Genomic DNA, 9,246 nt, shown 5'->3' with positions numbered 1-9,246 from the left:
CATTACTATATAAGAATAAAACATTATCAGCATGCGCTAGTGGTTAACAAAAAGAGCATGATAAATCACACTTTAACAATTGTAGTTTTTATGTGTGCTGAAAAAAAGCAGCGTAAGGTTGAGGTTGAGTTTGAGGTAAGCAGTTTTATGTTTTAGCGCAATGTTGCGTTGATTTCATGTCACATTTTTATTGGTTGGTCAGGACCACTGATTAGGAGCCACGATCATAGAAATCACTACGACTGTTTTGTGATGCCAATCTTTTGTCTGGGACAGCCAAATACTGTGCAGTGTGTTTAGGGTTTAAGATTAATAAAAAATTAATGATAATCCCAATTATTTGGAATTGGATGATAAATATTTGTTCATATTGAAATTTTCTTTGCAAATTTGAGCACAGTTTGAGAAATTAAACTAAGAACTCAAGTTAGATACTTAAATGTAGTTATGTTGCAAATAATGTTCTGTTTCTTCTATACAGTAGACCAATCATTTTGCGTCATAAGACCTCAATATATCGACATGCATTTTATGAATTTTTGCATTTCTATATTAATGAAATCTTATTTGTGTTTGTTTTTCTTACTTTCTTTCCAAGTGACTAACTGATCACCTTTTTACGAAAGCTCATGTGTCTTTCTTTTTCTCTGTTTTGTATTAGTTTGAGCTGAGGTGGTTGACACAGGACATAATTAACAGAAGAACTCAATAGGATCATTGGTAATGTCTGGTCTCTGTAACGTTCAGAATGATACAGTATAAGGCCAATGGCATTTGAAAGAGCTGCACACAGAGTGTCTTGACAATGTGTCTTCAGCTCAGAGAAGACTTTTGGACTTCACCAAGGCTGCTTCAGAAGGACCTGATGGCTTTTTTTAGCAGAAGAATATATTCTTTTGTGTCATTTGCAGCCTACCAGGATTACAGTCACTAAAATGGTAAGTATCTGATATGATTGTTAATTACATGTGGCTGTAAAGATGAACAGAGATAAAGGGTTTGAAATTCTGCTTATATAACTAATATTTTAATCTTTGTTATCTCTGTATCTGTTCTACTCATTTTTAACACATCCAGTTGTCCAGTTCCTCTTTTTCAACTGTCCTCTAGGACTATCAAGACAGTTGAGATGTACCCTTTGGGTCAGTAACATGAGCTGTGAAGAAAGTCTTTGCGGCTATCTGTGCCAGAAATGGGAGAGGAGATGGGGAGGCTGTAGGTGCTGGCTAATGGCTTATTGTGTCATTGTAATGTAGTGGACTGTGTGGCAGGGTGGAATTAAGATCAAATGACAATGTCTGGTCAGCACTTCACCAGGGACACTTTCAAAACACAGTTTGCATTATTATTAATAAATGTGTAATTTCCACTCACCTCATTTTCATAAAATTGAAAATCAAGTTTACGGTAAGACATTATTTTGTTTAGCATTTTATAAAAGCTTTACCATTAATTATTTTGATAAAACTTGTTTGTATTATTTGAGCTGTCAAACTATTAATCATTTTTTGCAGTTTGTGTTTGTGATGTTATATGGTCATGGCAAAAGGCTAGTTAGGTTTTTTCACACTAAAATCATGTTTACTTTTTGTGGTGATATTAGTAAAACAATGTTTATTTAAACATTTACGATTTTTTTAGAGAACTTTAGGGAGAACTTATTAAAATGTATTTATATTTTATTATAATATAATATAATATAATATAATATAATATAATATAATATAATATAATATAATATAATATAATATAATATAATATAATATAATATAATATAATATAATATGCTTCTCCTTTGTCATATTGTAATGACATTTGATTATTTTCATCAGGTTTCATTTTTCCAAAGCATTTAAGTCCCACATGCCAGATAGACACAAAAGTCATGGTATCAGAGTGATGACGTCATGGTGTGTTATTCTGAGCTGCTTTGACGTTGGGATCTTGGTGAGCGGTGATGTGTATGGGGTGTAAAAGGGAAGCAGAAGTGTCATCCTAAGCAACCGCAGCGGCGCTGCAGTGACAGTCACACTCACATTATGGCATCTGTGTCTCCCACATAAGGATGATCACTCTGTTACAAAGCACAATTTGTACAGACACACTTCCTCACATACTAAGGATGTGTGAGTCGATGATAGTAAGAAGGGTTTCACACTGAGCATTTTTGCATTTCCCAAATTGTTCTGCTTGGTTAATACAAGGACTGGCCTAGGTTTATATTTTTGATCAGTCATATTTCAGAAAAAGTGCATATCAAAGCAAAATTGTGTGTGTGTAATTTGCCAGAGGTGTAAGGCTGAAAGACTGTGATTTTTCAAGTGGATGACTTTGAAATTGTGCATCTCCAGAGATATCTGGCAAAGTTATAATCACGGCATCTGTGCCTCTGATCATTCATCATAGGGAACATTATTTGGGCACACAGGAAGAGGAAGTGTGTGAGAGAAGACGCTCTCATTGTACAGTTTATTTTCATCCCTGACAAATAGGATTGCATTGTTTGGATGAACAGCAGAAGTTCTTCAAAAAATAAAACTATTCAGGTTCATTGCAACCCTTAACTGTATATCTCATGAATTACCAAATTGAAACTATATTAAATATTGTTTATACAGTATATTTACATGTACATAGGATGGCTATTAGCATAAAAAAGCCTTCAAATGCCAAGGCTGTAAATCAGTGTGCCATCACAAATTTACCAAAAACTCGCTCATATGCTTCTTCTTGCTGAATTAAGTGTGTGTATCATCCACAAGTCTTAAAATCACATATATTTTTTTCCTCTTGCTTTCCTTTTATTTTGGGGCTTGAGGAATCCGAACACTCTTTTTATATGTCACTCACACCAGAAGTGATACTGCAGTAGAAAAAAAAACAATGGCAGTATTCTGGAAAAACAACAGAGTCAAGGTAGAAGGTTATAGGTTTTCTATAAAATTTATATCTTCAATAAATGTCCTTTATTATAGAGAAAGCTGAGAAGAAATGTTCAACTTTTTTCATTTTTTTTTATAGCAAAGACTATACTATACAGATGTTTTGGACACTTTAGAATGCATGAATGTCATTGTATTTTACATATACATTTCAAGGAATAGTTAATCAAAAATGAGCATTTCCTGGAAATGTACTTCGATGAGGCTGTATCTTCATCCCAACAGATTTGGAGAAATTTTGTATTACATCACTTACTCAGCAATGGATCTTCTGCAGTGAATGGGAGCCGTCAAAATGAGATCATGACAGAATGACATCAAAATAAGTACAAGTAATCCGCATGACTCCAGTCCATCAATTAATGTCAGATGTTTTAACTCTCATTCTGATGGCACCTATTCACTGCAGAGGGTTGATGTAATGCTAAATTGATCCAAATTTGTTCTGACGAAGAAACCCTCATATACATCTGAGGGTGAGTAAAATTTCAGCAGATTTTCAGATTTTTCAATTTGCTGTTCACATGTTTTCAGGTTCAGTATGTATTGATCCAGATCATTAAAAACAGCAACAATTCATTGTCAGAGTGAAGAGATCCCTTCAGTATATAAAAAAAGAGAGAAATAGTCGAAACTGCACCCATCGCATATAGACTTTTCTTTTCATGTTTAAAATACAGATGTTCATCCAATTGTACTTAAGAGTAACACCATCTCTAAAGCAGCAGACTGCACCCGGAGTCCACTGTTAAGCTCCAAATGGCTCCAATTGAGTTTAATGAGCATGTTCATTGGAGGGGGCATGTGAGGGTGAGAGGTTACACCAGACTCTTGGCCTGATGATGGTAGAGCGCCTGTGAGGAACCAATCTCTAGTGAAGTTCGCCTGACTGTGGCCTCTCCACGGCATTACAAAATGGAAGAGTCTCAGTGTGAGGGGCTGTCTAGGGGAGACTGTGATGGCCGACATACTGTAAGCAGCTGTAAATCAACCGTGGACTTGGGAAAGCTTTTAAGAATGTGGTAAACAAGGACAATAAATGCATTGTTTCTTTTTAATTTAAATTATCTTCCATGAAGAAAAAACAAGTCAGTAAATACAGTAGCACCAAAACATTCAGACACTTAAGATGCTCATAAATTTGACTGTGCTAGATTATAAAATATCAAACCTATTTTTGCAAACAGTATTATTTTAGTGTCACTATTAATTTTTTTTATTAGTTTTCATTTTTCTATTTTTAGTTGAAGTTTTGTTCATTTGAAAAGAGCATGGTTTTAGTTTTAGTCTAAATATCTTTTAATATCACCATATTTTCACTTTGCTGCCATCTGGTAAGCGCTTCCGTAGCCTGATGGCAAAAACCGAGAGACTCAGGAGGAGTTTCTTCCCCCAGGCCATCAGGCTCCTAAACTCAAAACTAGCCTCTTAACATCTTCATGTCTCCACTTAATGTTCACTTTATCAGTAAGATATTCTTTATTCACTACCTCACATAGACACACTGACAGTGTCAACCTGTTTGCACATTTGCCTCTTGTACATTCCTGTGTATCTTAATATTTATGACTACAGTTTACTTTCATGTACAATATTTTGCGTTCTATATTTAATTCTACAATATACATCTTTTTTATATTTTATTCTTATATTTTTATTGTTTACTTATATTTCATTCCTTCATAGCTATATTTATGTATATTTTCATCTGTGTTGTATTCTTTAATAATTGCACTGTCCATGGAGCGGACCTGACTCACATTTCACTTCTGGTTATATATGCTCTATATAATTGTGTATGTGACGAATAAAAATCTTGAATCTTGAAAAAATATAATTACTCTCCTTCTAATGCATTTGGATCTCATGATTTTTAGTGGATGTATAAAGATAGTTGTCTTCAAGTTCAAGCAGATGTAGTTCATCACATTAATTATAAACATGATCCACAAATGTTTGACAATCAGACATATTTTCATTTCTTTAAAATAAATTACACTTGGTTTAGATTTAGATTTAGAGCTCAGTTTGTCATAATTTTTAAACTTTTCCAAATTTATTATCATTGTCGGCTCTTTACATTTGGTTAAGAGAGTTTAAGGTGAGTCTCACCCTCTGGTCGCATCTGTACCTTAAGTATTTAAGGACAGGTCGTTCACATTACAGACTTGGCACTCATATCATAGAGCCAGGTGGTTTTCTAAGCACCCTCTCCATATGGTGCCCTTTTGTTTGCCTCTGTCCCTCTGTCTCTCTTTCTCTCACTCTCTCTCCTTTGCCTTTTACATCTTGAGAAAGTTTTAACTGTTGACAGCTCTTTGAGCAACAGCAGGCTGTTGTTGTGAATGTATATAGAGCGAGCAAGTGAGCGGGAGACAGAGAGGGAGCGTGTGTGTGCTGGATGCTAATGAAAAACAGATGTTGGGTCAGTGTCGGAGCCTGTGGTTCTGTGTGTGTCTGTGTGTGTGTGGGGGTCCGCACTCATGCACACTTGTCTGTGTGCATATGTGTGTGTGTTTACATGTTTTCCCCCCTACTGTCTCCTAACCGCTGAGTGCTCTTGGTGTCCCAGCACCTGATAGGACGGCAGTTATTGATAAATAATATGCAGGCTGCATGGTGTAGCTAGCCCAGGGAGTTCATAGTGAGTTGACCATCTGGATACACTGGTGGAGATGCAAACAGGGAGAGAGTGTGCCAAGTATCTAGGGCTATGAAGAAGTCAGCCACACTTCACTTACAAATTTTTCGCAGCAGTAAATCTTCTGACTCATACTGAAGCTCATACAGTGGGACTGGGCCTCAGCGCTTTGAACAATGTAGTTCGGGACTATGTATTTTCATTTCAATTTGTGTGTGCTCTGCTGGCAAATACACACCACTTGTCAATTTTGGATGTGAGTTTTGAATAAAACATGAATCTTATAGCATTTGTTGAAGCAAGCAAAAGAGATCTGGTAATCTAACCGAGAGATGGATCTGGTCAAATATAACTTTAAGCCAAAAATATAAGGAAATTTTTTTTAAATGACATTTAGAAATAGTATAAAAAATGTAAACACAGTTTTTGTTTGTTTGTTTTTAAATTAGTACTGTTATTCAGCAAGGATGCATTAAATTTATAAAAATGTTACGTAAAATTCCTATTTGAAAAGAAGCTGTTCTTTTTCACATTCTATTAATCAAAGAATCCTGAAAAAAAGTTAATAGTTCAAAGTATCATAGTTCTCAGACAAATATTAAGCACAACTGTTTTCATTTATAATAAGAAATGTTTCTTGAGCACAAAATCAGCATAATTTATATACAGTATAGATATATATATATATATATATATATATATATATATATATATATATATAGTATCATTGAGATAATATAGTTTTTATTTTATATTTTGAATCAGTTGTTATTTTATAATAAATTTTTTATAATAAAGTTTGAGTTGTTAAAAATAATATTTTAATAACTTTGTTGTTTACACACACACACACACACACACACACACACACTTTTGTTTTAATTGTAGTCATTTTAGTTCATTTATTTAAACTAAAAGAATATTTTTATAAAAATGGGACATTTTAAGAAATATGAACACTTCTTCTTGCCTGCCCCCACCAAAAAAATCACACATAAAAGTTTGATGTGTGAAATGCTACGTTATGTTTTTATGTGCGGTTGGATAATTAACTGCATATGGGTTTGAAATAACATGAGGATAAATAAATAATTACAGAATGTTTCTTTTTCCATGAGCTATTCCTTTAATTTCAGCCTTTTCTGTAATGCTTTCATACTTTCAGCAGTCCAAACATTTTTATATTTAGTTCATGACACTTTTTTTTCCAGAACTCTCATGATGAATGCAACGAAGAGACATGAAATGACTGATTACTTGCTGCTGTGTCAGACTTCAGCGGATTGAATATACAGTTTCTACAGTATAAAAACCATTACGCCTATGGGATGTCCCCACTTTTCACAAAAACAAAGGTGTGTGTGTGTGTGTGTGTCCGGGGGCAAACAGGTTTAATGGGCTGTGTACGAGGGGGTTAGCCTGTCAGATACCCCACCGCCAATCAAATTACGGCGTTTCTTGTACTGTCGTCGTCCTGGCCATTAGAATCGATCCAAATAGCAGTGTAAAGATCCAAAGAGCAGTTCAAAGGAGCTTGCTAAATATTGGTGGGGACAAATTTGTAATCTCAAAATATTGATAGGGACTAGTACCTACTACCTAGCGCCCCCCCCCCCTAAACCTACGCCCATGGTTGGGGGTATTTCTCTTGAACTGGTGATGGTGGGAGGAAGTGTAGAGATTTATGACGAGGCTGATTGCCCCTCTCATTCCTCCACAGTGGCTGACCAGCAGAGAGAGTGAGACACAGTAAATCACTCCTGCCACTAAACCCCTGCACTTGGCGTTGATCCTTAAGGGATCAGTCAGTCAGACACATCTCAATTTGTCTCCCTGAGAAAGTCACACTGCACAATGATTTTGGTTTTCTATCACTAACCCCTGATAATACCACTGTTTGTTGGCCTGCACCATCACTGTTAGTAAATCTCTATAGGAAAGCATAGTTCCTGAGAGTACAGACTTATTCTGACAGAGTAATTACAAAACCTGAAAAAGCCAAGTGAAAAAGAGGCTAGGAAAACAATCTTTTATCTCTCTCCCTCGCTCTTTTTTTTCTTTATAAATAATATAAATGTAATTGTATTTATTCATTTATGTTTTTCCTTTATTTTAGTATTTCTATTTTATTTTTGTTTATTTTATTATTATTTATAAGCCTTTCTGTCTCCTCTCTTATTTTATCCCTTTTTTCACCCTGCATGAGTATTGAAGTTAACAGGAAAGACTGACCTCAGGGCTGTTTCTAGCTCTTGATCGATAGTGAGGAATGTGAGCCTAAGACTTCCAAACTGACCAAACTCTGTTCTACTGTCATACACACAAGAATAAGAAAACACTGAGCTTGCTTCACCCCCCCCCCCCCAGCCATGAAACTATAGATACAATTATGCCAGTTTAAATGAACAATTGTAGCAAGAACTGAAAAACATTTAATATAAGTGTAAATGAGTAGAACTGAATGAATTATATAATTATTTAAAGGGACAGCTCACCCAAAAGTGAAAATTCTGTCAACATTTACTCACCCTCAAGTTGTTCCAAACCTGTATGGGTTTCTCTCTTCTGTTGAACAAAAAAGAAGAATTGCTGTTGCAAACATTTGCACTCCCCATTGACTTGGAAGACCCTGGTCCCAGATTTAAAAACCTGCAAACTCCTGAAACCTGAAAAAATAAGCTGTCCATTTATGTATGGTTTGTTAGGATAGGACAATATTTGGCCGAGATACAAATGAGGGTGCAAAAAAAATAAAAATATTGATAAAATCGCCTTTAAAGTTGTCCAAATGCAAAATTCCAAATCCAAATTCTTAGCAAGGTATAAGACAAATCAAAGATAACGTTTTGATATATTTAGGGTAGGAAATTTACAAATTTTCCCAATGGAACATGATCGTTAAGTAATATCCTAATGATTTTTGTCATAAACGAAAAATCTATAATTTTGGCACATACAGTGCATTGTTGGCTCTTGCTACAAATATACCCATGCTACTTATGACTGGTTTTGTGCTCCAGGGTCACATATTTTTTCCACACTAATAAATATCAGTGGCTACCATAAACTATTTGGTTCTTTATTTTTATAATAGATTTTTGTGTTCAGCGGAAGAAAGAAACTCATACAAGTTTGGAACAACAAGGTGAGCAAATGCTGATAAAAAAAATGTTTTTGGGTAAACTATCCTTTTAATTTCAGTGATACATTAAAATAAAAAGGGATTGCATTCTGAAATTGAACTTATCCTTATATTGCAATTTACTAGAGAGACTGATATCATATTAAAACCACATTTAGATGTATTAAGCTGGATAAATTCTCTCCATAAGGGTGCTTGAACTGAGGAACAATTGCAATCATTCTTGAAAAGCCATTTTGGTCTCTTCAGAGTAAGATGCTGTTTGAAAAGTGAGTATGCTCTCCCAATCTCAGCAGCTGTTATTGTAACCTATGACTCTCTCCTCATCCATTTTTACAGCTATGAGTTGCCGTATAGCTAGAACTCAGAAGCTGAACTGTACCATTTGGTTTGAAAAGCTATTCGACCTCTAAACTTACAATTCAATTAGATCTGAGGCAGCATTTTCTTTGCTCAGACAAGCACTATTGGAGAGGTGTCAAGTTTGCATTGAAATAGTGCAGTATAATGTGGTCCTGCAG

This window comes from Carassius carassius, chromosome 5 (assembly GCF_963082965.1).
Source record: "Carassius carassius chromosome 5, fCarCar2.1, whole genome shotgun sequence".
Taxonomy (NCBI): Eukaryota; Metazoa; Chordata; class Actinopteri; order Cypriniformes; family Cyprinidae; genus Carassius; species Carassius carassius.
The sequence above is the reverse complement of the archived record's forward strand: the minus strand, read 5'-3'. Positions refer to the sequence as shown.